Source organism: Rattus norvegicus, chromosome 19 (genome assembly GCF_021556685.1).
Source record: "Rattus norvegicus strain SHRSP/BbbUtx chromosome 19, alternate assembly SHRSP_T2T, whole genome shotgun sequence".
Lineage (NCBI taxonomy): Eukaryota > Metazoa > Chordata > Mammalia > Rodentia > Muridae > Rattus > Rattus norvegicus.
Genome location: NC_141552.1, coordinates 2,278,187 through 2,305,149, shown reverse-complemented (window position 1 = coordinate 2,305,149; position 26,963 = coordinate 2,278,187). Strand labels below are relative to the sequence as shown.

General features: G+C 40.2%; 1 protein-coding gene and 1 non-coding gene across 4 annotated transcripts in view; both read right to left on the bottom strand.

Annotated features, from left to right (window-relative positions):
- Positions 1-26,963, bottom strand: part of Cdh11 (cadherin 11) — a 156,565-nt gene that overhangs the window by 82,582 nt on the left and 47,020 nt on the right. For 2 of the 3 annotated variants that reach the window (NM_053392.1, XM_087595275.1), the window contains 1 exon segment: positions 8,196-8,319. The exons of the other annotated variant lie outside the window; for it this stretch is intronic. The gene's annotated coding sequence lies outside the window, so the exon portion shown is untranslated. 3 annotated transcript variants of the gene reach the window in all.
- On the bottom strand, positions 10,775-10,903 carry LOC120098681 (small nucleolar RNA SNORA44). Its single transcript, XR_015644472.1, has one exon. It is a non-coding gene; the product is annotated as a small nucleolar RNA SNORA44 (small nucleolar RNA).

Here is a 26,963-nt window from a genome sequence, read left to right as displayed (position 1 = left end):
GATGCACCACAAACCTCACATTACAACTGGGTGGAGATGCACCGTAGAGAAAACACGGCCTTAAGCATGTCCTCACCACCCTGAGGACCAGTCATGCTAGCTAGCCCTGTGTGAGCACAGGGCAGGTTGCTGCTGTAGTGCGAAGCTTGGGCAGGGAAATAGTCTAGCCTCAAGCTTTGAAACCATACAGGCTGCAAGTTTTATTTTTTATTGCTCAAGAATAATAATGCACATGATTTAAGACAAAGGATATCAATCTTTTGAATCTTCTTTTGGGGGAATAGTAGTACTGGGGATTGAACTCAGGGTCCTGTAAATGCAGGAAAACCAATCTACTTACCTAGGTACATGACTCAGTTCATTTATTAAGTATAAATTAGGAAATATAGTTAGAGACATCAAGAGACCCAGCATGGTATCTGCAATGGATAAACTATGATATTGGGAATATCTGCCAGAGATTCATTCAGAGCGGCACATACTTACTACCTTTCACATGTATGTGACCAATATTTTATAATGCCTTTTCTGTGAAATAAAATGTATAGGAACTGTTACTATGACAACCTAATAGCATTTGGCATGGTGCTCAGCTACGAAAATTCAAAGCCTCTCAATGGGATGAACTCACTGGCCCCTTCAAATTTTCTCTAAAGCTTCCAAATGGAGGCATCTGCCAGGTGTCTTGATGTAACCTTCTGGATCCTCCACAGACACAGAGAACTGATGGTAGATTTAATATGGCTTGTTACCTTTCTTTCTCTGTCCTTTCTTCTCTCATTGCCTTGAGCTCTGAGTTGTCCAAAGGGCATAGGGTAATCTGGCCTCATACCCTCTAGAGGGAAAGGTAATCTAGTGTCGAAGGAACCATGTGATACTAGGTACAACATCAGAGAAAAAGCTTGATTTCTTTCTGAAACGATCAAGGGACAGATGAAATGTCTATACTACCTACCCTAAGGACATAGGAGATTTAGAAGGGGGCCACCAGATGCCTGCCTCGGTTTATGAGTTCCTTGCTAAAAGAAAGCGTCATGAGCTTATTGGCAGGTGTTTAGGTTAATTTAGTTTCAGAAAGAAGGCAATACATGTGTGTCTACTGTATAAAGGAGTTGATTAATTAGTATCTAGGAAATTATTCCTTGATATCTCACCCCACTGTGTGCAGATTCAATTGCTTTTTCAATTGGGACATTTCTCTTTGTCTCACTTTACACCTCCTGAGACAAACAAGCTTGTAAAAAAATATGAAGTATGTCCTGGTAACGATCATGAAGAGTGTCTCTTGGAGGCTATTGGGATTTGTTTGCTGATACAAAGCCTGAATGGGGACCTTAGAACAATACTTTGATATCTAGACCACAGGGCTACACAACCCTATCACATTGCCTCTTTAGGTTACTTCCTGCCTGCCCCAGTATTCAAAGTTCTTCTCATTATGCATGCACACTACACTTTGCTATGCAATGCATAGAGGAAGGACACAGATCACTTGAGCAACACTGAGATGCTTTGGTCTTTCCCAGGGAATTCTACACCAGCCTTTGAGATGCTATGTTGACTCTGACAAGCAGAACAGACAAGATAATGCCATCTAAATGGCTAGTTGTCGGAAATGAAGAGATTGGATTTCAATTTATCTGTCTTTTGCTTCCCTGGACCACTGAGCACAAAAACCAGTACAGGGAGAGTGCTTTCCTGCCCCCAAACAGTTGCCCTTGAAGAGCAAATAAGCCAGGGTCAAATTCTTCCCCATAGGTCAAGGTATATAAAGATTGTCTCTTCAGCACATCTGTATTCTCAGGGTTGATCATCTATTTCTAGCAGGTCAAGAAATATGTTTTTAGTTGCCAGTGCATCAGGATAATTTCTCTATATAAGAGCATAGGAATAGGAAACTTACTTGGGTCTATGATTTAGTGGCACACAAGATATAACTTGATTTGGGGTGATAATTCATAAAACTATTACGTAGAATAAAACCAAATTACTTTTAAATGTCAGAGACTCTAGGTGAAAGGTTCAGGAGGATTTCTTGTATTAGCTTAAAATTTTTAAAAACAAAAGGAAGTGTTTTAGCCTCAACAGGCACAAGTAAGAGAAGAAAGAAAATTTAGTTTTTACTATGATATAGAACAGTGTGCAGAAGAATGCAGTTGGATGTCAACATGGATAAACATAAATGGCTATTTAAATGTATGGCCCTGTAACTGTTTAGAAATTCTATAAATAACCAACCAAATAACTAGCTAGCATGGACTGGACCTAAGCCTCTCATACATATGTCTCAGATGTACAGCTTGGTCTTCATGCAGACCCCGAACAACTACAGCAGGGACTATCACTGACTCTGTTGCCTGTCTGTAGATCCCATCCCTTTAACTGGGCTGCCTTTTCTGGCCTCAGTGAGAGTGGATGCACCTAATCCTGTAGATACTGTAGTACCAAGATGAAGTAATACCCAGGGGTCTCTCCCTTCTCAAAGGAGGAAGGGGGGGCAGTTAGAGGAGGAACTGTGGGAGGGGACTGGGAGGAGAGGGAACAGGTATTGAGATGTAAGTGAATTAGTTAATTAATGATAAAAAACAAAATTCTGAGGGTAGTTATATACCAACCCAAAAGTAGTGGTTGGCTTCAGGGATGGAAGGGATTTTATATAATGTATAATATATATACACACACAAATATATTATATATAAAATATATATTTTTGTCCTGACCAAAGGTGGTTGAACTCAGAACATTCTTTGTCTCCTCCAAGTCAGTCCTACCCATGCTCAAATCTAAACCCAGTGATTGTCTCTCTCGATGAAGCATCTTCTGATTTTGTCTACCATAGTTAGTCCTTCTGTGTGTAGCATTAAGAGATGTGACTGTGTCTTGGTTGTGTTGTGCCTGCCAGCCTCATATTATCAACAGAATGCAGAGGAGGGCTCGTTAAAAGTACAAGTTCAGTTTTGTTGTCATATTTATATGTAAGCTTTTCCAGCAGTCTTAGTGCCTAGCTCAAGATATACAATAAGTTTTGTCTGTGAAGGTTTCTTGATGAAGAACAGCACAATAGAACCCTGTTGGTATTGGTGCTGGAAACCACTATGCAACTTTGAAAGTTCTTATGGACTTTTGAAACATGACTAGACTAAACTTATTGCAAGAAATATCTTCCAGCTTTCTTCCAAACAAGTTGATTAAGAGATACAAAAGACTAAGAGGAGACAAACTGATGGCTAGGTAACCCCACATTGACATGCACAAAGGCAGAGAACCAACCTATTCATTGTCATCCCTGTGGTCTTCTGCAAGTTCTGGAGCTATTTGGAAACCTCAGTATCCTACCAGGTACCACAGCACCTAACACAACAGCTGAAGTTTCCAGCAACATCAAACAAGATACTGACTGTAAATCATGTAAGACAGAGCCTGCCTCATAACAACGTTCAATAACCATCAGCCAGTTATTATTACAAATAGCTCTTTTTGGGTTGTGAGTTAAATAAAGTAAGTCAACCCATTGGCACTTTGGTGTAAGTTTGTCCTTTAAGAGCATCATGCAATCCTTTCTTGAATCAGGGAATAGCTGTCACATTATACATACTGAAGAGTTGCACTATATAGTCAACAAGTGAATGGGATGTCTGTTTATGATTTCAGTGACACTGGCTTCAGACAGATACTTGGCCTCCTTCTCCATGGTGGCCTACATTCTGAAATAGGAAATGTGCATTCTCAGACAGCCCCAGCAGGCACAGAGGGCATAGCAGCAGGCTGCCAACATTTAGAGCTGTCAGTGACAATTCAGAGCCTGGTGGATTTGGCAGCACAGGTGAGGTGCCCTCCAAGCAGCTCTCTGGAATTGACTTCTATGAAAATGTGAAATAATGGGGTGACCTGTGACCTGCAACCCCAGACAATTGCTCCTCAGCAGGGTGTGAGTGCTCTTGTAGGCCTCTCCTGCAAAGGACACTTCTCTAAGACATTCATTTGCAAGCCCCAGTGCCCTATTTAATACCCAGCAGGGTTGCAGGGCTGACAGCCATCCTACAGGCATGTGGGAAATTTCTCTGGTGAACTGAGAATCATACCTAAGTTACCGATAGGCTAGGCGGGGAAAGCAAAAGCTCCAGGGGGTTTCCTGATGGTTTAGCCTAAGAGATGTTCCTATGACCCTGCCCTGTCTTTACCCTGTGCTGAAACTCTCTCCTCCAGCTCCTTTCCACTCCAACTTGAGTGCATCATACAGATCTACTTGGCTGCCAGCTTCAATTAGACAGGGCACATGTCTTTTCCATCCTCCTTGTGTTTGTGGCAAATCACAGGGACACAATCAAGAAACTAAAATTCCCACATATTGCAAATCAATATAAAAGAAATGGACAGGGTTAGATTCATCTGAGCCGCCAAAGTTAAGAAAATGACTAAATCTTGTTTATCTTGCTGTGTTCCTAACAAGCTGTTTTCTCCCGAGATAGAAAAGCCCTTTTCTGAAAATCATAACACTGTCCTGAAAAGTCCAAGAGTCTACTATTCTGTGTCATGTTTTGCTCTCTCTCTCTCCCCCTCTCCCTCTCTCCCTCTCTCCCTCTCTCCTCCTCTCCCTCTCTCCCCCTCTCCCTTTCTCCCTCTCTCCCTCTCTCCCTCTCTCCCTCTCTCCCTCTCTCCCTCTCTCCCTCTCTCCCTCTCTCCCTCTCTCCCTCTCTCCCTCTCTCCCTCTCTCCCTCTCTCTCTCTTTCTCTGTGTGTGTGTGTGTGTGTGTGTGTGTGTGTTTGTGTTTTGTTGTTGTTGGTGGTGGTGGTGGTGGTAGTGGTAGTGGTTATTTTTAATATTTTAATATTTTTAAATACAGATTTGAGGGCAGCAACCTCCTTGGTCTCAATGGTCTTTGCTGGAAGCATAAGAGTATTTTGCTTCCTTGCCTTAGAAAAAAAGCCATGCAAAATTCTCAAAGAAAATGGTGGTTTTAATTCCTAGGTGGTAAAACAGGTTTCCTAGAAGTGCTTTCTATTTAGCTTTTGATTCTGCTTCACTAATACCTCACTCTTCTTGCCCCCACTCTCTGAAAAAAAATAGGAAATGTCACTAGTATACACTATGAAGTGCTGATTCAGAGGGCTGATGCAATGAAAAGACTCAACCCAGCAGCCTCGGCAGAAACAGATGATTAGCATTCACAGGCACAGGCACGGGCACAGGAGAGACTCAAGTCATGTGCCCAACCAAGCGTCAGAGCAGAGCAGTGCAGAATATGCCAACAAGGGAGCAGCCCATCCCGGCCTTGCAAGTTCCCAATCAGGCTGGTGCTGTGCAGGGAGGTGCAGATTTGCTTCATGCATTGTTGTTTTGTTTGTATTTTTGTTTGCTTAGCGACTGTTAACCAGAGCGTGGGAGAAAAGTGTGAAGACTTCTCAAATGTAAATTCTCTCCCAAAACAGACTCTCATTAATACATGAAACTCAAAGATGCAGGAAATCTCCAAAGACTTAAATATTATACACACAGAGGCTAGATGACTGTCTTTTTAACAATAGTGTCTGAGTGCTGAAGCAGCCCTAGGTGGAGGAAATGTTTTTGCCCATAATTCAGCTGATTTATCCAGAGGTAGGACAGGAGAGGAGACTGGTAAAAAGCACAGTTATAGACATTCTACTGATACAAACTAAAAAAACAGAAGTCGGAGCATATTAGCATGGACAACTCATCTTCTATGTGATCGTTTTATTATTTAAATATTTTGAATTATAATTGTAGCTGCAGTGTAAGGCAAGGACTAAGGCAGTGATATCTTTAATGGCAGCATTCTTCTATTCTTCTGACACAGTGTAAGAATACAATGCCAGCTATCTGATCTTAATAAGGTCTCCTTTCTCTCTCTCTCTCTCTCTCTCTCTCTCTCTCTCTCTCTCTCTCACTCGTGTGTGTGTGTGTGTGTGTGTGTGTGTGTGTGTGTGTGTACTTGAGGTTTCTTTTTACCATCTTCTGTTAAAAATGTACCTAAGGCCTCTATTTAGTTTATTTGTCTACTAAGTAAATATTGCATACAAATGCTTGAAACTAAAAGAATCATGTCCCCAAAAACCTGGAGCTGGAAAAGTAGCCAAGTAAGCATACTGCTGTGTTTCAAATATGAAATGTTCCTCACAGGATCTATGTTTTAATACTTGTACAGAAGATGGTGCTATTTTAAGAAGTGAACGTGTTTTCAGAGCCTGTGGTTCAGCTGGCAGAAGTCAGTTGCTTTGGTAGACCTTGAAGGTTATATCTGTTTCTAGTTTGATCCAGAGCTGTTTCTTATCTGGCTACAGTGTAAGGAGCTATGCCATATATCTGTGCTGCTTTGAACCTGCTCCACTCCCTATCCTTCCACTACAGTGAATTCAGTTTCCTAAGAAAATGAGCCAGAAGGAATCTTTCTTCCTGTGAGTTGTTGCTGTTTGATCACAGTGATAAGAAGAAAACTGGTTAATCTACTGACAATTAGGCCTAATGCGAAAATTACTGTGGATGATGTAATTCCTGGCCACTGAAATATTGTCTAGCAAACAATCATGACTTGATCTTGGGGCATAAAAGCACAAAGCAAACAAGCAAACAAATCTTTTTAGTAATAAGCATGCTCAAGTTAAGATATAAAAAGAAGATCGATGCTATTGTTTGGGGAAAACAAGCCTGTATCCTAATGGGTAGCTCATGGGGGAATATATAATAAAGGTTGGGTGTTCAGAAAGAGCAGATGAGATGCAAGTCTGGTCAGTAGAGGGTAGATTTCTTATTAAAGGATTCTAAAAGTCTCTTAAGAAACTCATAACTAATTCATATCTCTATCTTTAAAAGGGATGAACCAGAAGAGAAACATGATAGATGAACTTAGATATATTTCTCAAGGTGTATATGAAAGACGGAACTCTTTGGAGCTGCAGAGGAAAAATAGGCTTGGAGACCAATATTTGCCTTGGATTGGATACTGTCTGTTGGAATAGATCAACCAAAAGTAATTGAAGAATAATCGAAAACAGGATGTATACACTAGAATCAGTTACTGCGAGGAATAAAGGACTAACAGACACAAGGAATCTCTATTATATTTCTAGTCTGACTAAACAGTTGAACCCTGAACAGTTCACAGCACAAGCATTTGGACCTTGAGCCAAATTTGAACAGTTGAACCTTGAACAGTTGAACATACAGCTTTTAGATATAGAGCACAGTAAAGGTTCAGAAGAAAAATATGTGACATGCATTTGTCCTGCACATATGTACCACCTGGAATTATGTACATATGCACAATGGACACATATATTTAGATAAATCCAGAATCCCAGAAAATAACAAATCATCTCAAAAGAAGTAGTGTTAACTTTTTTAAATCTGGAAGCCAAGTGTTGTGGTGCATGCCTTCAATCCCAACACTCAGAAGACAGCAGCTGGTGGATCTTTATAAGTTCAAGGACAGTCCAGTCTACATAGTAAGTTTCAGGCCAGTCAGGTTACATAGTGGCCATTTCTGAAACTCAGATTTTTAACTAGGGATGTTAATGACCTATGGAAATGGTGTCATTTACCATTGAGCCAATAAAATGGAGGCAAATGGATTGGAAAACTTCTAATTCTTAAGAACTGTCAGGAACTCAGCTGTATTGTCACAGAGAAGAACTCAGTAACTTAAAGTCAGTCAGTGAGTGAAGAGTCAGTCAGTGAAGAGAGCCTACCAATAAAATCAGACATCCTGGCTCATTATTGAATCTCCCTGGCTTTTGAGATATGAAAATTCAAGCCTCCTAGCAATTTCTTTTTCTTATACAATGCAAGCCACCTTGCTTTTAGTTTAGGAATTCCTTTCAAAAGCAAGGAAAAGGCAGAAAATGAAGTGTAGGGATCACTGTAGCCTGTCGAGGCATGTCCTTATCAAAGAATTACCATCTTTAATCTTTCTCTGTGCTCCCATATAAGATTTAATAAAAAAGATTGTCCTCCCCAGAGTGGCACCTAAGAGGTACACAATAAAAAGAAGCCAATCAAGACAACATTGAATGGTTGTTTTCTTAAAGCCTCAAAGTCAGGTGTTGCCTCCTAAAATGCTACTTTGAATTTGGTGAAATTATAGATCAAGCCAAATACAAGGATTATAACTGGGAGGCATAATTTCCATATCTACAAACATAGTAGCTTCTGAATCCCTCAGAACCACTGGTCCATCTTACCTTCTTCACCCATTGGATACTTGCTGCCAATTCCTATAACATGTTCCACCCATCTGATTGGTGATTCAACAAATAACAGAAACGAATGTCTTCACAGAGTCACAAAGCCAAAGCACAGTAATTTCTGTAGAAAAAGAAAAACAGTAAAGAAAAGAAGCATCATTAGTAATGTAGATGTGGTGGAAGTTAGAAAAGTGACCCACTAATTTATATTGGGGATAGACAATTGCATAAGATGAACTTTTCTCCGTAAAGACAATAGCCTAGGAATAAAACTAATATTTAAATGAGCTATTACAATTGTATAGAAAAAAAACAGAATTTAGAATTGCCAGTGTAGTGTGAATAATCACATATGTGTTTGGTACTTTGATAACAAAGGAAAATCTGGGGGACTCTCCAAATGCTTGTGCTGTGAAGGTCAGATCCACTCACTCTAGAAATAACATAACCCCCACAGGGTTGATGGAAAGGTTTCAGAGACAATTTTCTAGTCAATGTGTACTCTGATTCAAAGTCATGCATTTCCTTCTAAAGTGGGAACAAAAGCTCTCCAGAGCTGGGAGGTCCTCATGGGATGATCCACTCAAGGACAACAAGGAATAGAAGTGGTTGGCATAGTTGTCCACATACTACAAGTTCAAAGCACAAGGCTGAACATGCTTGTCAATCTTCAACAGGCTTTCATTTAACTCCTCTCAACAACAAAATCTGGATCTTCTCTGTGGAGCTGTGTTCTGCCTAACTTTTGGTCTGATGGAGCTTTGTATCTCCTGAAGTGTCTAACACATTCCCTAACCCAGAGCAGCTATTTATATATTTGTTGACTGAATAGAGAAAAATATATGGAGTGTCTAAACAGCTGTGGTCTTTGAAAAGTGAGGCACAGAACTAAGGAAAAGCATACCTGAGACTCTTAAATGTTCTTCAATGTCGGAATATCTACCTTCAATGACCACCTCAGCTTGTATAGGTGGCTTAATCAGAATTGCCAATTATTTATTGTACTATTTTTATTTCAACTCTACTTTTCTTTGTTCTATAGAGTACCTCCTTAATATAGCACCCCCAAACAAAATTAAACAAACAAAACAATAAAAAATTTTCACTCAAAGAATGCAGATGAATTTTAATCTTCTACAATGTGCTCCTAGCACCTTGCTTAAGAGATGCAAGCAATAAGAACAACAGAATTGCTTTAACATGTGAGATATTCAGAATGGGATGTACTGGGAAACCCTGGGTTTGTCCTGGACATGCATGGAGCCATTCACACAATGTGGAGCTGATGCATGAGGCAACCCCAAGACATATGATTGCCAGGCAGGAAAAGTATTGCCACCAAAAACCACACATGTAGATCTCAGGCCCCAAATACTAGCCAGCTCTGGGAGACCAGCCCAGTAAACTGACAATAAATAGACCTCACAGGAGGGGCCTTTATTGCAGTGGATTATAAAAGCAGAGTTTTCTCATGAAAATAAATTTTTATTAAGCCTTCTTAACAGCAGGTTTCTCTTCATAAGTTTAGACTTGCTTGGGACCCATCATTCATTTCTTCCTTATACTTTCCTTCTTTTGGAATGAGACTATATATCTACTCTATTTGTCACACCATTATATGATGAAAACACATGATCTATTTAGGTCCAAAAGTCACAGCTGCAGGGGATTTGGCTTCAAGATGAACTGTTATTTGGCTCCTCCATGTTCGATATAGATAAAATATCAATGGGAGGTGGGACTTTAAAATTAGTGAAACTCCATCCCCTAATACCACTTAGGGTTCAGGGAACCCCGAGGAAGACAAGGTAGAAAGATTTTAAGAGCCAGAAAGAAGTAGGGCATAAAGGAAACAAGACCTTCTAAACACAACAGGACCTATGTACATACGAGACTGTGACCAGAAACCATGGCAAAATGCATAGGGCCTAATCAGGTTTGAGCCAGATCAGGTTCTAACCCTGAGAGGTGAACTCGACATGAGCCCCAATCTTTAAGCCAAAAGCTACCTCTAACTGATAATTGCTCACAAGAGAAATATTAGTTTGCTTCACAGAATCTCTTTGGGTACACAAACAAATCTTAAGGCCAGCCTCATGCCTAACAGCATGTATATATGTGTTTCTTGAGCTTTTTCTTGGGCATATTTTCTTCTGTTTGTTTTCTCCTATTTCATTTTATGTGATTTTACTTTATCTCTTTTGCCGTCTGTATTTTTTTTTTTTGAAATTTGAAGTCTTTATTGAACCAATTGCATGTTAGGTTACAAAGGTATTTCACTTTTCCAAAATGCTGTTTCTTTTTGCAGACCAATCTGGCCACAAAAGGCTACCTGGCTAAGCCAGAAACTTCTAAATCCCAGTGTGATCTTCTTGTGGCATTTTTCCAACAAATAATGCAGACCAAATCACAAGATGGCCACCTCACTGGTCACATGGTCCTTAGGTTAATGAGCAGAGGCTGACAGGCTGTCTCCTCACTCTTCCAAGAACTGCCCAAGTGCACACTGCAGAAGGAAAGTTTGTTGTGAATACCACAGGACAGAAGGACAGACAGCTCATAACTCCAGTGGAAAAACATATAGGAGAGCTGAGTGGCAACAGCAGGCACTGTGATAACCTGGGCTGTCAAAGTCTCTCCATTACTCTGGCATGCAGTTGGAGATCCCATGACTATGAGCAGCCACAGCCCTTGGAAACATGCTTTGCCGTCTGTATTTTAATGAGAGAGAAAGAAAGGGTGTGGATTTGGGTAGGAGGGGAAGAAGGAAGGATCTGGGTGGAGTTACAGGAGGGAAACCATAATCAGAATATATTATATAAAAACCTATTTTCAATAAAAATAAATAGATATTACTTAGTGTTAAAACAAGTCAGATTTAGGAGCTGCTCAAAATGAATGATTGTATTTCACATGTGAAAAGAACATGGTAATCAGGATCAGGGTAATATTATATAGGTTGAAAGTTTGTAACACACCCCTGAAAATCAATGTGGTAGTATTTGAACTCTTGGACCTCATTTGAGCAAAATCTAGGTGGAAGTAGGACTCCCTTTGTGAGATGAGCATCCATGTAATAAGAGAATGTATAGCCTGTCTATCTTCCTCTGTTCTTTCCCTGCCTCTCCTGCCCTCTCTCTGTTTATTTCTATCTCCAACTCTCCCTTTCAGTCTTCCGTGTGTATATTTTTATGTTAGGCAACAGTGAAAAGAGATGACCATTCACAAGGAAAGAAAACGGTCACACCAGGAACCAAACCCAGTGCTGCCTTCATCCTGAATGTCTTATATTCCAAGCTCTGAGGTATGCACAATATAAGCCTCTTTTCCGGGAGTAGTCAGCATAGGTAGGCATCTAGACAGACAGAGAGAAAGATAGACAGACAAAATCACCTTCCTATCTCCATTTGTCCCAGAAACACATGAATGAAGATGCCAATTTTAACTTACTTTCAGGCTTTTCAAACCTTTATGTAGTTTTACTTATCCGATTGCATGACCTGAGAGACTCCAAGTAAAATAGTGTCTGCCTATAGTCACACAACTCAGCACTGTGCAAGGTAATTATCCATTATTCAATACATTTATGAATGGGATGTTAATGATTATATGTGAATTATTAAAATGATATAAGGAGTATGAAAAGGCCATTTTCCCAAACCACGCAATATGTTATCTTATGCTGGTGATAACACAATTGATATTTCCATGCCAGATTCTGTAGAATAAGACAATCGCAGAGGGTCACAGCCAAGAACAAGAGAGGCAGGGTCAGAAAAATCCTCAAGCTCTTAATTCCTTCTCTCTTCCTTCTCCAGGCTAATAACGCAAGTAGTGTACTCTTTGGCTGGCACTATTTATGAGAATTGAATTACTTAATCTACGGAAACCACTGCAGAACCTTCACTTTGACCCGCTTCTTCACCTCCTTGAAGGTTGTTCCATATGAAATGCCTTTCATTTAAGATCGGACTTTAGGAAGAAACAACAACAAAAATGACACATTATCAATGATTTAGAATTTTGCTAGTTGCAGTACTTTGTGAATGAAGAACTATGATCTCCGTGGAAAGGCTTTTCTCCCCAAGTATGGAATGCCCCTTGGGTACAAAAGGATAAATATAAATTCTCTAAACTGTTGAATATTTTTAGCAATGTTGCTAGGTCTGAGAGGGCTGTCAGGGTTTACTCTATACCTTTTTCTTCTGCACAGGCCCTCATGTTAAAAGATTCATGCTTTCTTGTTTTCTTATTTTGCATATACTCCTTTGCACACAGACCTGGAATCACGTGTTGCCTTCTGTTTTCCTGAAACCAGCCTTGCCCCATCCACACCCTATCTGCTCTAAGATGTTCCTCTTTCATGTCGAAAGTCATCATGGCCACCTTCCAGGGCAACCACCTTGTGTGCTACCGTCCCTTTTTATTGCTGTGCATGGCCACCAATGTGACTAAAGCTCTTAGGGACACAGGTATTAAGTGGACTATATTACTTCAGAGAGACAGAGAAATCTGGAACAAGAACCCCTGAACACTCCAGGTGTGAAGTTTAATGGGGAAACACTATGCACACATACTAAACAAGACTAAACAAGACTAAACAAGACATACTAAACAAGCCAAACACAGATAGGAAGGCTATCAACAACTTGTATACTCAGGAATCTTGGACAGAAGATAGTTTGATATAAATCTTAGCTTCAACATGAAACCCTATCTCAAAATATCGATGGATGGATGGATGGATGGATGGATGGATGGATGGATGGATGGACGGACGGACAGACAGATGGATGGATGGATGGATGGATATATGGATGTCTAGAGTAATAACAGCTTGAGAAAAATCCAAATGTAAAGATTTGGTTTGTATACAGTCATGATCTTTTCCAGATCTCTAAAAGAATCCCTTGCCTTATAGATTACCATGTGTGAGTTCTTTTCTGAGACTCTGTGTTCAAATTTTAACACATTTGCACATGTGTCTTTGTGTCTGTGTGTCTCCGTGTACCTGTGCGTAGATCAGGCATGGGGTAGTACCTGCAGAGAGTGGTATAGGGCATCAAAGCCCTTGGAACTGGAGCTTGAGAGCATACCAATTCTTCTGCAATGGGTGATGGGAACTGAATGCCTGAATTCTACAAGGGCAATAAGGACACCTAAGTGCTGAGTCATTTCTAGTGGAGGCTCTCTTCTAGAATGTAATCTCAACCAGGGTAGGTATATGCTCGAAGGTCCTTTAACAGAACAGTGGTAAACACCAACCATGTTATGTTAGCCAAAGGGTAAATAAAAGTATGTGCAGAATGTATTAAATGTAGCCTTTGTCATTGACTCCATCAATGCTTGCTTCAGTATCTTAAAACCTATGTCTGTGTGTACCATGAATACAGAATTCATTAACTAGAACATGAGCTGAAAGGAAGCACTGCCATCGAGGAGACCAAGATAAATAGGGAAGATGATAATGATACCCCATTTTATAGATACTGATATTGAGTCTTTGTAGTTAATGTCCAAGGGCATGTAGCAAGGACATAGCAGGACTGGACTAAGTTGTGAAGAAATCCACTCCTTCTCATAAGCAAGAAGAGCCTCAACACCTGAGCTGCTTCTACAAGGCAGTAGTGTTTGTTCCTGCTGTGCATCCAACAATATTTTCTGCTTTTGCTATAAGCATGCAGCAAAGAACTGAGGATAGTTGGGAGCAGAGTCAACCAAAACAAATGACTAAGCCTCCCCATGTCATCAATGCAAAAGTGAGCTACAAAGCAGGTTTGTGAAGCGGCTGTTAGGACTGCATACTGCTATGGTCTAGAAGTCAGGACTAGAAGCATGTGACTGATCCTGCTCTGTGGTTTTCTTGCTCAGCAAGCAGCAGAAGGAGCTCGATAAGTGCAGCATGCACTGGGTATCTACAGATGGGAGTGTATGCCTTTTTAGGGTGTTACATGTTCTCCACATTGTTAAAGTGATGACTAAGCACCGTTAATAATTACCACTGGGTGGTTTTTTTCTTGTTATTGCCAAAGTCCCCAAACCATATGTTGAAGCATATTTTATAAGATAAGTCAGTCAATTATGAATTTTTAAAAGAGAGAGGCACTGTGCTAAAACCTGATTTAAAGCCCAGGTTTTACCTCTGCTAAACTAGATTGAATTTAGATAAGCAGTAACTGTCTGAGGCCTTTTTTTTCCTATATAAAATGTGGATGGTAGCAACTGTGGAGAATTATTATAAAAAGTAGGAAGTAGGAATTCAGAACCTCAATTAAAAATCATGAGCTGTGATTATAAAAAGCCAGATACATATTGGTTTTTTACAATTGTTATGTTGTTTTATATTTCAATGTATGTTTACTTTGAATAAAGCTCATCAGTAGACATAGCAGCATTTATATAGAGCATTTGCAATCATATAAAATGTGACTGATATCCATCTATAAGCATCACAGTTGCTATTTTTTCATATGAAGAAATCAAGTCTCAAGGAGGTTTAATATTGCTTTGGTATTCATTGGCTCCAGTTAGACCTCTGCTCACCCTCTATGTTTAGGGGCTTCCAGCAGCAACTGGTTCATGGCCCATGTGAAGCCGTCCAAGCTGATTCCTCACCGATAGAACAAGAGCAGCCCAACAAATAACTGTAATTACAAGAAACCATCGGCCAAAGTTCCTGGGTTCCAAATGGTTTTGACACAGTGGTCTTTTAAAGGAAACCCGGAACACGATTATCTTCATGTCCTTTCAGTCATTTTCCTAAGTAAGCCATGCCTTTAGAAGCACCTAATACAAAGTGACAACTTTTGCTGTTTTCTAAAGGGCTGTGGACGGGCGTAGAAGAGAGTCCATTGTCACCATGGTAATTACTGCTCAATACCTGATGGCCAATGGACAGTCAGGAGGCTTAGGCAGCAGCTGAATCCGGCATTGTCCGGGCCCGATAAAAAGATTAGAAGCCCTGAAAAGCCATGGAGCAGGATCTCACAGCTCTTTTGCTGGGCCCTGAAAGGCCCATTGTGCTGCTACCATAAATTCTGGGTTCCCCGGGCACTTGACAACTGAAACCAGGGATAATAGAATTCTTGTGTCCAACAAAACACTCCTTGTCCAATGGCAGTCTTATCAGTCGCATTTACAAATGTCTTTCGTTGTACCCAAATAATTCCCTATTAGAAAGGCTATTGGGAGCAGAACTAAATAAATATTCACAGCCTTTGTAATAGCTTTGAGAAATGAATAAACAAACAGTATTCTAGTATGAGGTAGGCGCCTGCTCCTCTATATGTCCACCACAATTTCTTGTCCAAATTATAGTTTCACTTTCTCTCTTTAGCATACTAGTGATTCCATGCCAGATGATCTGGCATCATTTTCCAAGGAATGTAGATTCCTGATACTATTGCCTTGGACGAACTATGTTTGGTTGGGACTTAACTAATCTCACCCTAGCTTCAAAAAGAGAAAGGATGCAGACTTCAGAGGAGTTAAAAAAACTTACCCAAGATAGACTAGCAAATTAACACAATGAGGATTCCAATAGGGTTCCCTAACTCCAAAGGCCCTACTATTTTACTCTAGCCTGATAATATTTGGGTTGCAATTGGGAAGAAGGAGGAGGAGGAAGAGGAGGAGGAGGAGGAGGAAGAAGAGAGGAAGAGGAGGAGAAGAGGAGGAGGAGAAGGAGGAGGAAAAGGAGAAGGAGAGGAGGAGGAGAAAGAGGAGGAGGAGGAAGGAGAAGGAGAAGGAAGGAGAAGGAGAAGAGGAGGGGAAAAGGAGGAGGAGGAGGAGAAGGAGGAGGAGAAGGAGGAGAAGGAGGAGGAGGAGAAGGAGGAGAAGGAGGAGGAGGAGGAAAGGATCCCATAATGTTAGTATGCTAAATTTCAGAATAATCACCATAAAGTGATACACAAACTCTGAATCTATTCCAGTAGTTATACAACCTGAGAACACTACAATATAGTGCAATTCAAACACTTTGTCTCAGTCACATCTTATTCTTAACCTAAAATGATAGTAATTTTTTCAGAAGCAAAAAGCTGACAAGTAACATAATCAAGTATAAGATGCTGTACAGTTTATTAATAAGATTTAATGAAGAAGTACCGATGTGAACAAGGCAAATGCATATACATGATCATATGCCTTCTGCAACATCTCTTATCATTTGTATAGTTTGTTTTATTTTATTTTGCTAATTTGTCTCTGTCATAAATGAAATAACTTGAAAATATGCATATAAAAACAGACATCACCAACTAGAAATACAGATCATATACATGTGTGTATGAACACAAGATCACATATACGTGTGTATAAATACACACAGAGACAGAGACAGAGACAGAGAGAAATAGAGAGAGAAAATGCTCTAGCTAACAGTTACATATATGTGTATATGAAAATATCGAAACATTCAGTGATTTCTTTTTTAACAATTATTTATTTTATGTGCATATGTGTATATCTACTTGTTTGTACGTGCACCTCATGTGTGCAGGTAACTAAAAAAGTCAGGTAACTAAAAGGCATCAGTTTCCTTGGAGAAACATTGCAAATGGTTGTAAAATGCCTGATGTACAGGAAACCGAACAAGCATCCCCTAGAATTACAGCAAGTACTCATGGCCATTGTGGCATTTCTCCAGCCCCATTCAGCACGTTCTTATCAGGTTAGTAGGCATTTATTCCTGAGTCTGTCTCAGCCTTACCTCCCCACAGATACTTTTTTGCATGAGGAAGTCTTGTTCTTTGATTTGGTGGCCTCTGAACCTGCTGTTTCTTCATCTAAACTCTTCAGTCACTGTTGGTGAAATGCCACTAGACCATCATGACACTTCATCATGCTCACTCAGAGAACTTGACAATCCACTTAGTATACCATATTGCAGTCCATTACTACATCCTATGGCTTTTGACTTTTCTCATAGGCAAAAACCTCTTTGTTATTGTGACTATCTGCCCTTCACAACTTTGTACCCAAAGAAACTATAAGCTACCTGAAGGCTGCAGTTCATCTTATACTCATTTTTATTATCTTGGGTTAGTATAATTTTACCTTCTTCAAGGCTCACACACTGGAGTAATTAACAAATGATAATAGGAATAAGACAGAGAGAGAACAAATGTATTTATATGTATTTATACATATGTGTGTGACTACAATATTATCCATGTGTGTATCTGATGATAGTAATAACTTGTGATTAGTTCCAGAAACTATGATGATGCTCTAACTATTCAGCCTTGATAATAGAACATTACACCAAGAAGTTTGTCCCCTAAAATAATTAAAGTCAGAGATAGAGATTAACATTCATCAAAACAAAAAACCATGGCTATTATAGTAAAAAAGTGCCCAAAACAACAGGCATGTTCTGATTTCCATTAGGTGCTAGTACTTTTGCCAATACTGAATTTGGAACATTATTTCATTGGCTTTACTTGCCAAGTGAGGCATTTTAGCTCTGTAGGAATCTAATACACTATCATAGTCATGAATAGGTAGCATGACCTCTCTCAGGAATCTTGGTTATGAGTTATTTTGATACAGTTTAATCCAAATAAGCACTGAAATTTGATAACATTTATTGATTGCAACTCATTGATGGAGACCTAAATACTTGTCTGCATATATATGTATGTATAAGCATGCATGCACGTGTGCGCGTCCACACACACACACACAAACACACTATATATATATATCATATATATATATATATATATATATACACATATGTACAAAAAATGATGTCTGAATTTCCCATCAATCACAGGGACAAAATTAGAGTCTAAGATTCAGACACAAGTTGTTTCGAGATACAGCAATTCACTTAATTGCTCACACCAACTGTATTTTTTTAGGTATAAACCAGGGCAAAAATTTGGGGAAGTTGTCCACTGAAGTCATTTTTAAAATGAGTAAGACTCATACTAGCTTGCCAGGCTGCTGTTATACATAAGAAAAGTGGCTTGGCACAAGGAAACCCACAAACACAGTGAAGAACCAGCTTTTAAACATCCTCAAGACCAGAGATAGCATCTCTGACATTTGATCAGATATAGGCAACCCCCAAAAAAACAAGACACCAAATTATCTGCAAACTTTTGAATAACGCAGTTGTCAATGTTCATCATCAGAGAGGGGCGTTATGAAACCCATACACACACGTCAGTATTTTAGCCCAAACAGTCACAGTCTGGTGCTACTTTCTCATCAGAAAAAAAATGGAGATTGTAGCATCCACAGCAATATGACCAACTTAAGATACTTTGGTAGGAGTTCCCTCTGGAGATATAATGTTGAGAAAGAAAGACAATAATGATTCTCAAAATAACAGGGGACCATCCTTCCACACTAAGAAGCTAAACAAAGGCTTGCTCAGCAGGTAAAACTACTTGCTGCCAGGGTCCATGATCTGAGATCGTCTCCTAGAACATACAAGGTAAAAATGAAAGAACTGACACCTAAAATTGTCCTTCTACTTTCACTTTCTCTCAAATAAAATAAACAAATGAACCGGCAAAGCAAAGAGCTATCTTATTAGTGAACTCTGCTAAGAAGACATGAGAGTAAAAGCTTTGAGAACTCTAATTGTCTATAAATTCACAAGGGCAAGAAAAAGCTTGCTTGTTTTCTTGTTCATTGTCTATCAGGGTGATAAAGGCTCAAGGTAACAGTCACAAACCTCATACAAGCAGGTAAGTTTTTAAGGGGGCAGTGAGGTCTTGACACCATTTTCTCACTAAAGCATCTGTACTTTTGAAGGGCTCTAGTGACTGAAGGCTTCTCATTTTCTTCGGACACAAATATGAATTTGGCCACTGAAGGGAAATCTGAGGCAGAGAAGGAATCCAGCGGGGACCCTGGGTCTTTGTTTTACCTCTTTAAGCACACTAGATTTATCCAGCATGAGGTGGGGTTAAATGTCTCAGTTGTGGTCTGCTGAACTTTGTAAGGGGAATAGCATTCTTCGTTGGTCTGAATACACTTGCTGCTCCTGAAGGTGCCCGAAAAAGTCACTCGACAAGACTATCTACTATCCTCATAGGAAACTTTATCTAAGAAGATTCCTTGAAGATTTACCTCCAAGTTACTTGCATGAATGCAAAGATATCCTCAAAGCTTCACCTGAATGAAGCAAAGAAGTGCAGGCAGGCAGGAGCCGGATGTAGATCTCTCCTGAGAGACACAGTCAGAATACAGCAAATACAGAGGCGAACGCCAGCAGCAAACCACTGAACTGAGAACAGGACCCCCGTTGAAGGAATCAGAGAAAGAACTCGAAGAGCTTGAAGGGGCTCGAGATCCCTTATGAACAACAATGCCAAGCAACCAGAGCTTCCAGGGACTAAGCCACTACCTAAAGACTATACATGGACTGACCCTGGCCTCTGACCTCATAGGTAGCAATGAATATTCTAGTAAGATCACCAGTGGAAGGGGAAGCCCTTGATCCTGCTAAGATTGAACCCCCAGTGAACTAGATTGTAGGGGGGAGGGCGGCAATGGGGGGAGGTTGGCTAGGGGAACACCCATAAAGAAGGGGAGGGGGAGGGATTAGGGGGATGTTTGCCCGGAAACCGGGAAAGGGAATAACACTCGAAATGTAAATAAGAAACACTCAAGTTAATAAAAAAAAAAAGCTTCACCTGACATTTTCTTCTTTTATAACTATTGTTCGGTTAAAAGTGGTGCCTAGTTTTAAGAATATTGCTAAGAACTGAGAATGAGCAAAGAAAAACAAAACTAAAAAGAAAAAATGTTCTGCAGTTGTGTAGAGCTGTGTCATGTCATCAGACAGGGCTGCAATTACTCTTTTTGTAGGACTGGCGGGAAAGAAATCCTGCTCACACAGGAGGGGCTTTGCTTAAGTCTGAGGCTGGAAGCTTCTTGAAACCCTTCTGCCACAACACTCACTCAGTGCTTTATCTTACATGTTAAGCCAAGAGAGGTAAGCTGGTTTTCAGTGAATTGTTCCTACGTGTTCTCACCATTGATGCTTGCAAGGATCCGAAGTGGATGTTTGATATATAGATGCTAGATTGATGGATAAGTTATATTTGAAATTGTACATACATAGCAGGGGTGTTACTCATAATTTGATTGCTAATATTTGGAGACACTTAAGCCAAGTCCTTTATCTAGTAAATTACCACATTAATTTGACTCTGAATACAATGGTAAATATGATGGTAAGAATCTCTCCTAGTCGATTACCATCAGTTCCCCTGACTAAAAGAAACCCACCAGTGTTCCAACAGGTTGAGCCTCTCTAGTGTTCAACATGAGTTAAGACAACCCCAATATCACAAAGAAAACAATTTCTAAGGGATATTGAACATGAACAGGACTGAAAGGGGAAGGTGGTAAAGAGTTATGTTTCAGCTTCCAGGCGACATACACCACATTCAGGTTTTCAATCTTCAGAGTCATAGACAGAATGTTGGCCTCAAAGAAAGCATACAAAACTCCATCATTCGAACAAAGCATGCTTGATTCCAAGAAGCAGGTAACAGTGAAGGGACAAAGCTCTGGTGATAGTGACCAACTGTCTGTACATTATAAGCAATTGAAGATCTTAACAAGAGATCGAGGGGTTGGGGATTTAGCTCAGTGGTAGAGCACTTGCCTAGCAAGCGCAAAGTCCTGGGTTCGGTCCCCAGCTCCGGAAAAAAAAAAAGAAACAAAAACAAAAAAACAAAACAAGAGATCGAAACATGTTCTCCTTTCAGACTCTATGACTCACCAGTTCTGAGACTTGGGACACAGTCTCTTGTGATACCAGCCAAACAGATATCATAATCCTCACAGAGCTGTACTGAGGCAAAGAAGATGAGGTTTGTAGGGCAAAGTCATTGCTTACTAAATATTAATTGATAGTATTACAAACCTTTTCTGCTACAAAGTCTCTATAAAACAAGCTAGTGCAAGGCCTTATTCTATAGGGTCCCAACAAAGTGTAATTTTTGTTGGCATTAGTTAGCAACTAACCAAGACTTACTGTTACCTTTACTATTCTTAGAATTCTGATCTCTGCATAAAGTACCCTCTAGTCTGGATTTCTAAGATCTCTCTTTTGTGACAAAAAGAGAAGGCAGCCTGAGGCTTAGAATGAATTCAGTTATATAGCTTTTTAGTTATAGTTAGTGTTTTGGCTACCTCATTTCTATGACAGGAGTTGGTAGTTTCCCATAAATGAGAGCAATATATTTTTCTTCAAAGGTATTTAAAAGGAGAATGAAGTCAAAGACAGTATTGAGTAAATAACAAAGTTGGCAGAATGATTGAAGAGTTGGGGAATATTGGTCGATCTATCGCTCAGTTCTTATTTATAAGGGATAGGAATAGGTATGGAGGGAGGGTATATGAGAAGAAACCGAAGTTATCTCAGTGACCAGAGATTCTACCTCTTGCATCCCCACATCTCTGTACATTGGCCTCATTAGCATCACAGACCATGAGATGTCTAAAGAGAACACTGGGAAGAATGGCAGTTCTCTTCCAAGGACAAAAAGAAAAAGAATTATAGGCAGTGACAATGACAGTCCTGACCTAGTGACAGCAGAGAGAGCAGAGTCTAGGAACTGCATAAAACTAGGTCTCCGTAAATAAAAAAACTAGGTTGGACGTTACAGACCTCAGAATTCGCCCTATGCTTTTCTTTTGTTAAAATTCACACCACACATTTATACATCCCCTGTTTTATTCCTAAAGGACATTAAGACTACCTACAAAGACACATTCTGTACCAAAAGTGGTTGTGCCCTATATAATATAATATCACGAAGGGGAAAATGACAGCATTAAGTAATTTGGTCTAAGGTTTTGATGCAACGCGTGCTCTCAGCAAAAGCCATGCAGTTTCAAGAGCTACTTCCCTTAATGCAACACAGACTTACAGGAAGGTCCAACCTGATTATAGCCATCCTAGGTGCTGGTGTCACTGTCCTATTTATCCCTTTTCTTTTCAAGTAGATATTCTTGAAAACAAGCATCATCCTCAAAAGCAAAATTAAGGGGCATCACATATTATTGGCGGGTAAGGACCTGGGTCTATTTCAGATCGGGGGTGATGCAGAGGATACTGAGTAACATTCTGCTGTCAGAAAGACAGAGAGAGAAAGCCCATTCTCACATAAATACTGCACGCTCACATGTGCTCGAGAGATGAACATACCACTCTGAATTTCAAAGCACCAGTGTCTCCTATTGCATTTGCCCTATTTTTAAGTCTCCTATTTTGTATGCCCCGCTTTGTGTGAACTGTCGTGCTTTAATAGAGTGTCTATTTGAAATGATTGTCCTTGTTTGAAAGTAGGGATAACTAAGATACACAGGGTGACTTAGTCCAGGAAAATAGCCTCTAGGAACTCACAACTAGGGAATCTTTCTTCAGGGCTCCTGTTCCTAACAATTGGTATATAACCACTCTGGGAGTTTCCTCCTACATGAGCCTCAGCCTTAGCCTGGGCCTGACTCTGCCAGGAGCCCACTGATGTCCTAGGTTTGCTGTATTGTTTCACCATGTTTCCTCTATTACTGGATAGAACAGAATGCTTTCCCTCCCTCTTGAAATCTTACTTTTTAAGACTCTGACTCAATGCTACCTCCTCATAGTCTGCCCTCAGAAGTTATGAGGACACACACAAACACACATGTACGCAACATCCATAAAGGCATCATCTATGCAGAGCATTCATCCCGCCCATGAGTATATGTTGAACATCTACCAGGTGCCAGACACTGGTCTGTTTGCTAGGGAATCAAAGGTTAATCTTCATCGAAGTTTAATCTTCCTCTAAAACTTTCCCCAAACATGCAAGCAGACAAAAATTAGAAGATGTTCAAAGATACAGAGAAGATTTTGAAAACTTTTTGAACCAGAGTGGCTTGCAATTTCTTTTCTAGGACCCATTTACACTAGCAAACAAATGCTAGCAACTAGCTGATACTCAGTGACTGTGGCATGATGACAGGCACCAGCCTCTCCCCACAGTAACTGTTCTCAGCCAATAAGACCTTGAATATGCACGTAGGAAACCTCTTCCTCACTATTTGCAAACAACCTCATCCCTATGGAGTTATGAAGGGTAGAGGCTCTGACCTCTGCATCACTTATTGTTCCAGCAACATAAGCTATTTAACTTTCTGCATTTTCTGTAAACCACATACAGAGAGACCCAGTCTTTAGGCTCAAGAGACATAATAAATCCAAAAGCCAAATGGCAACTCAGTGATATAATCCAGTGATTTTAAAAATGGATCCTGGAAAGACCTGAGTAATCTAGAAATTTCTCAAAGGCTACTACAAAGAGCAATGATGGGGTAACGACAGCACGGGGGCGGGCACTCTCACTCCCTTCTCCTCTTTAATTAGTACAAGGTTTCTTCATTGTGTCTTTTAGATGTTAGCATTTTTGGGGTTAAGATCTTTTTCTCCATTGTCATAAACTTGTTTGCTTTTCACTTCTAGCCAGGCTTTCAATTCTGTGTATCTCAGCACGCTGTGTCAAGGCTCAACTTTCATTGGCAAGCATGTCAATCTATAGTACATTGTGCTCAGGCTCCATGTTGCTTGCCTTTGTTTGCTACGGTTTTATATCATCTTTGGTTGAACAGCCATTTGTAATTGTTGTGCATAATAAAATCTTCTATATTCCTGTGGGTGAGTGGGGGTGGGGCAGTGGTGAGTACACATGCCACTGCATTCGTGGTGTTGGTCCAGGTGAAAGAACAATTTTTGGGAGTCAGTACATTTCTTCCATCACCTGGGTCCTGGGGTTGCACACACACACATTCGGATGCCAGCATTTTTGCCTCCTAAAACATCACCCCAGCCCTGCATATTAGACTCACATAAGGAGCATGAAAAAAAGCACATATATCTAGGTCACCTGGACTTTGGTCTCAGATAAAATCTTCAAGCTAAGAAGAGAGAGCTATTACACACAAAAAAAAAGCAAATGACTGAAGAAAAGGCAAAGCAAAACAGTGACATGATTGGATCTGGGAGGTTATTTTTAGTTGACTATGAAGACTCTTAAGCAACCAGCCAAGCTATGATGTCAACTTAGTTAATAAAAGTTTCTCCACCCTCCCTTAGAAGCAGCTCATTACCACATCCCCTCTTCAGACTCATAGCCTAAAACCCTGTCACCTCATTAAAGGACTAATCCTTACAGATTTGACCTGAAGTAAGCAAATGCATTTAAGGTAATTAGTGATCTGCCTTCCCATTTGTTTATGGGGAAGAGACTTTGAAGACAAGGTTATCGTTTTAACAGTTTAATTCTGCACTCCATGTATTTTTCTGGCACCCAGCTGAAATGCTACTCATTTTCAGGAACAAGGGAAATGCTTCTAGCAACCATGGAAGCTTCTAGCATGCAAAGCCATCTTAATTATTTGAATTATAAAATTTTTGTTCCTATGCATGTTAGGACTTCTTATTTTTTATTCGAGAAATAAAACATCAAAGTTTTAGAATTCTTTCTCCTAATAAAGTAAGTGATGAGATGTTAAGCACTTCATAAATAAAGGGATTCTTTAGTAGTCACATTTTATTCCACCCAGACTGCTAAAAAGGATTATACTCTTACATCACATAATATCACAAGTTCTTTGTTGTACTAAAGTGCTGCTCACAGACAGCATGAAATTGCAAGCCTTTCCCACCTTGGCAATTTCAGGAATTGAAAGCAAAATGGAAAATATAGAAGGCTACTTTTGCACTGTAGTTTACTGTGAACTAACAAACTCTACTCAAATCACACTAATATAAAGCTATACCTAAGGTTTATACCAAAAGGAAAAGATATTTTATGAATCTTCATGGTAAACTATGGCAAGATTTTCTTTCTTCCTCCTCAATATTAAAGTTGCTATCTGTCCTAGAAATTGGTGCATAGCATTGTAAGCTACAGGATCCCAATCTCAGTGTGTAAGCCAGCATATTTCTTTTGTAAAGTGGATCCCTAAACTGGCCTCAGCCAGAATGAATAGGTGGCTGAGCTCTAAACCCTTCTTCTGCTTTCTCCATCCTCCAGGAAGAAACATTCCACCTCCAGCTGCCAAAAGAACATGCCAATTTAATCCAGAATAGAAACAGGAAAATAGTTTACAACACTAAATGCCTGAATCATCGAAGTGTCAAATTAAATATTGATAGCATCAATTTGAGGTTAAAATACTCCTTGGGGTTTGGAGAATCCAGGAAGGGAGGTCAGCAAGTACCAGACTGATGCTGAGAGCTTGAGAATACTCCTGGAAGCCCCATCATTACATCCAAGACATCCATTCTTCTACCTGACCCCCTTTGAGGCATGTGTGGTTATCCTGAGATTGGAGGACAAAGTTATGGATAATCCTGAATCCCAGTCCCTAACTGTTTGGTTTTGGTCCCCTCCCCACCCCCCACCCCCTCCCCGACTACACATTGGCACACAAGGGATTAAGGTTCATATTTTCCATACCAAAGCAGACCTGGCCTCCAGGTCGTCTCAAGTCCCAACTTAGCATACCTCATCAAACCTCAGCTTCCTAGTCTAAAGGCTGCTCTTCCCCCAGAGACCCCATATAAACCAGACATTTTGATAGCTCTCTCTGTCTCTCTCTGTCTCTCTGTGTGTGTCTCTCTGTCTCTCTCCTCCTCCTCCTCCTCCTCCTCCTCCTCCTCCTTCTCTTTGTCCTTCTCTTCTCTCTATGCACATGCTCTTTCTCTTCTGCCCCACTCCCCATGGTGAGTCTCCTGGCCTCAATCCTTGAGGCCAAGAAACTTGGCCACCCAAGAGCAGATTGCCAGTACACCTGCCTTTAATCTAATCTAATCTGGTTTAAATTGGCTCATTCCATGGGTGGTGGAAAAATAACCTATCACTAGTGACAGGATACTGTACCTAATTTTAGCTGTGCTTTCTGCAACCTAGACAGCATTGCCAAATGAAACAAAAGAGATGCGCCTCCTCTCAGAATAAACTGTAACCCACCCCACCAGCCTATAGACTGGGACGACTGAATTAAAGTCCAGGTCCGATGGCCACAGGCAAGTTGTTTTCCACATGTAGCCTGGATTTTTCTCATCTTTAACAATTAGTAGTTGAGTAAGATGAATGTCTTTGAAAACTTGAAGCTCTATTATCTATTCTATGGAACAACAGACTCGTTTTTGCCCAAGATATTTAAACTAAACCAGAAGCCATGGAACTTGGGAAGAACTTGAGCCATAGTCACTTCACTTAAGAAGCAAAGAGCTCAGAGCAAGCGCAAGGCCCTGGGTTCGGTCCCCAGCTCCAGAAAAAAAAAATCAAAGATCCGTGAAGAGCCATAGCAACAAGGGGTGCATGAGTGACTAATACAAAGGGGTGAGTCCCAAAGCCCAATCTTATATTAAAACCACTGCCTCTGCTTTGTCATAAAATGTGCTGCTCTGTCAGGGGTCTCAGGTGGAGGAAGGGAAGAGTGAGGAGAGCCACTCAACTCAGCTGAATAAACCTCAGCTTCCTATGTGACTCTTCTTCTGTATGGCCTGCTTAACATGCAGAGTTGCTTGGAACATTATCAAAGATGCATACTGTACAATAACATAAAACTCAAAACACCCTAAATACACAGTGGATGCTCAGTAACTGCTCAAATCAAATGGAGACAAAAAGGATATTATGATTAGAAACACATGCTGAATCTGTTGTTCACTTCCTTTCTCCAGTTTTTGCTATAGGTCAGGCATAGAGGCGAGGCATTGAAAATAAATGCTAACTCTGA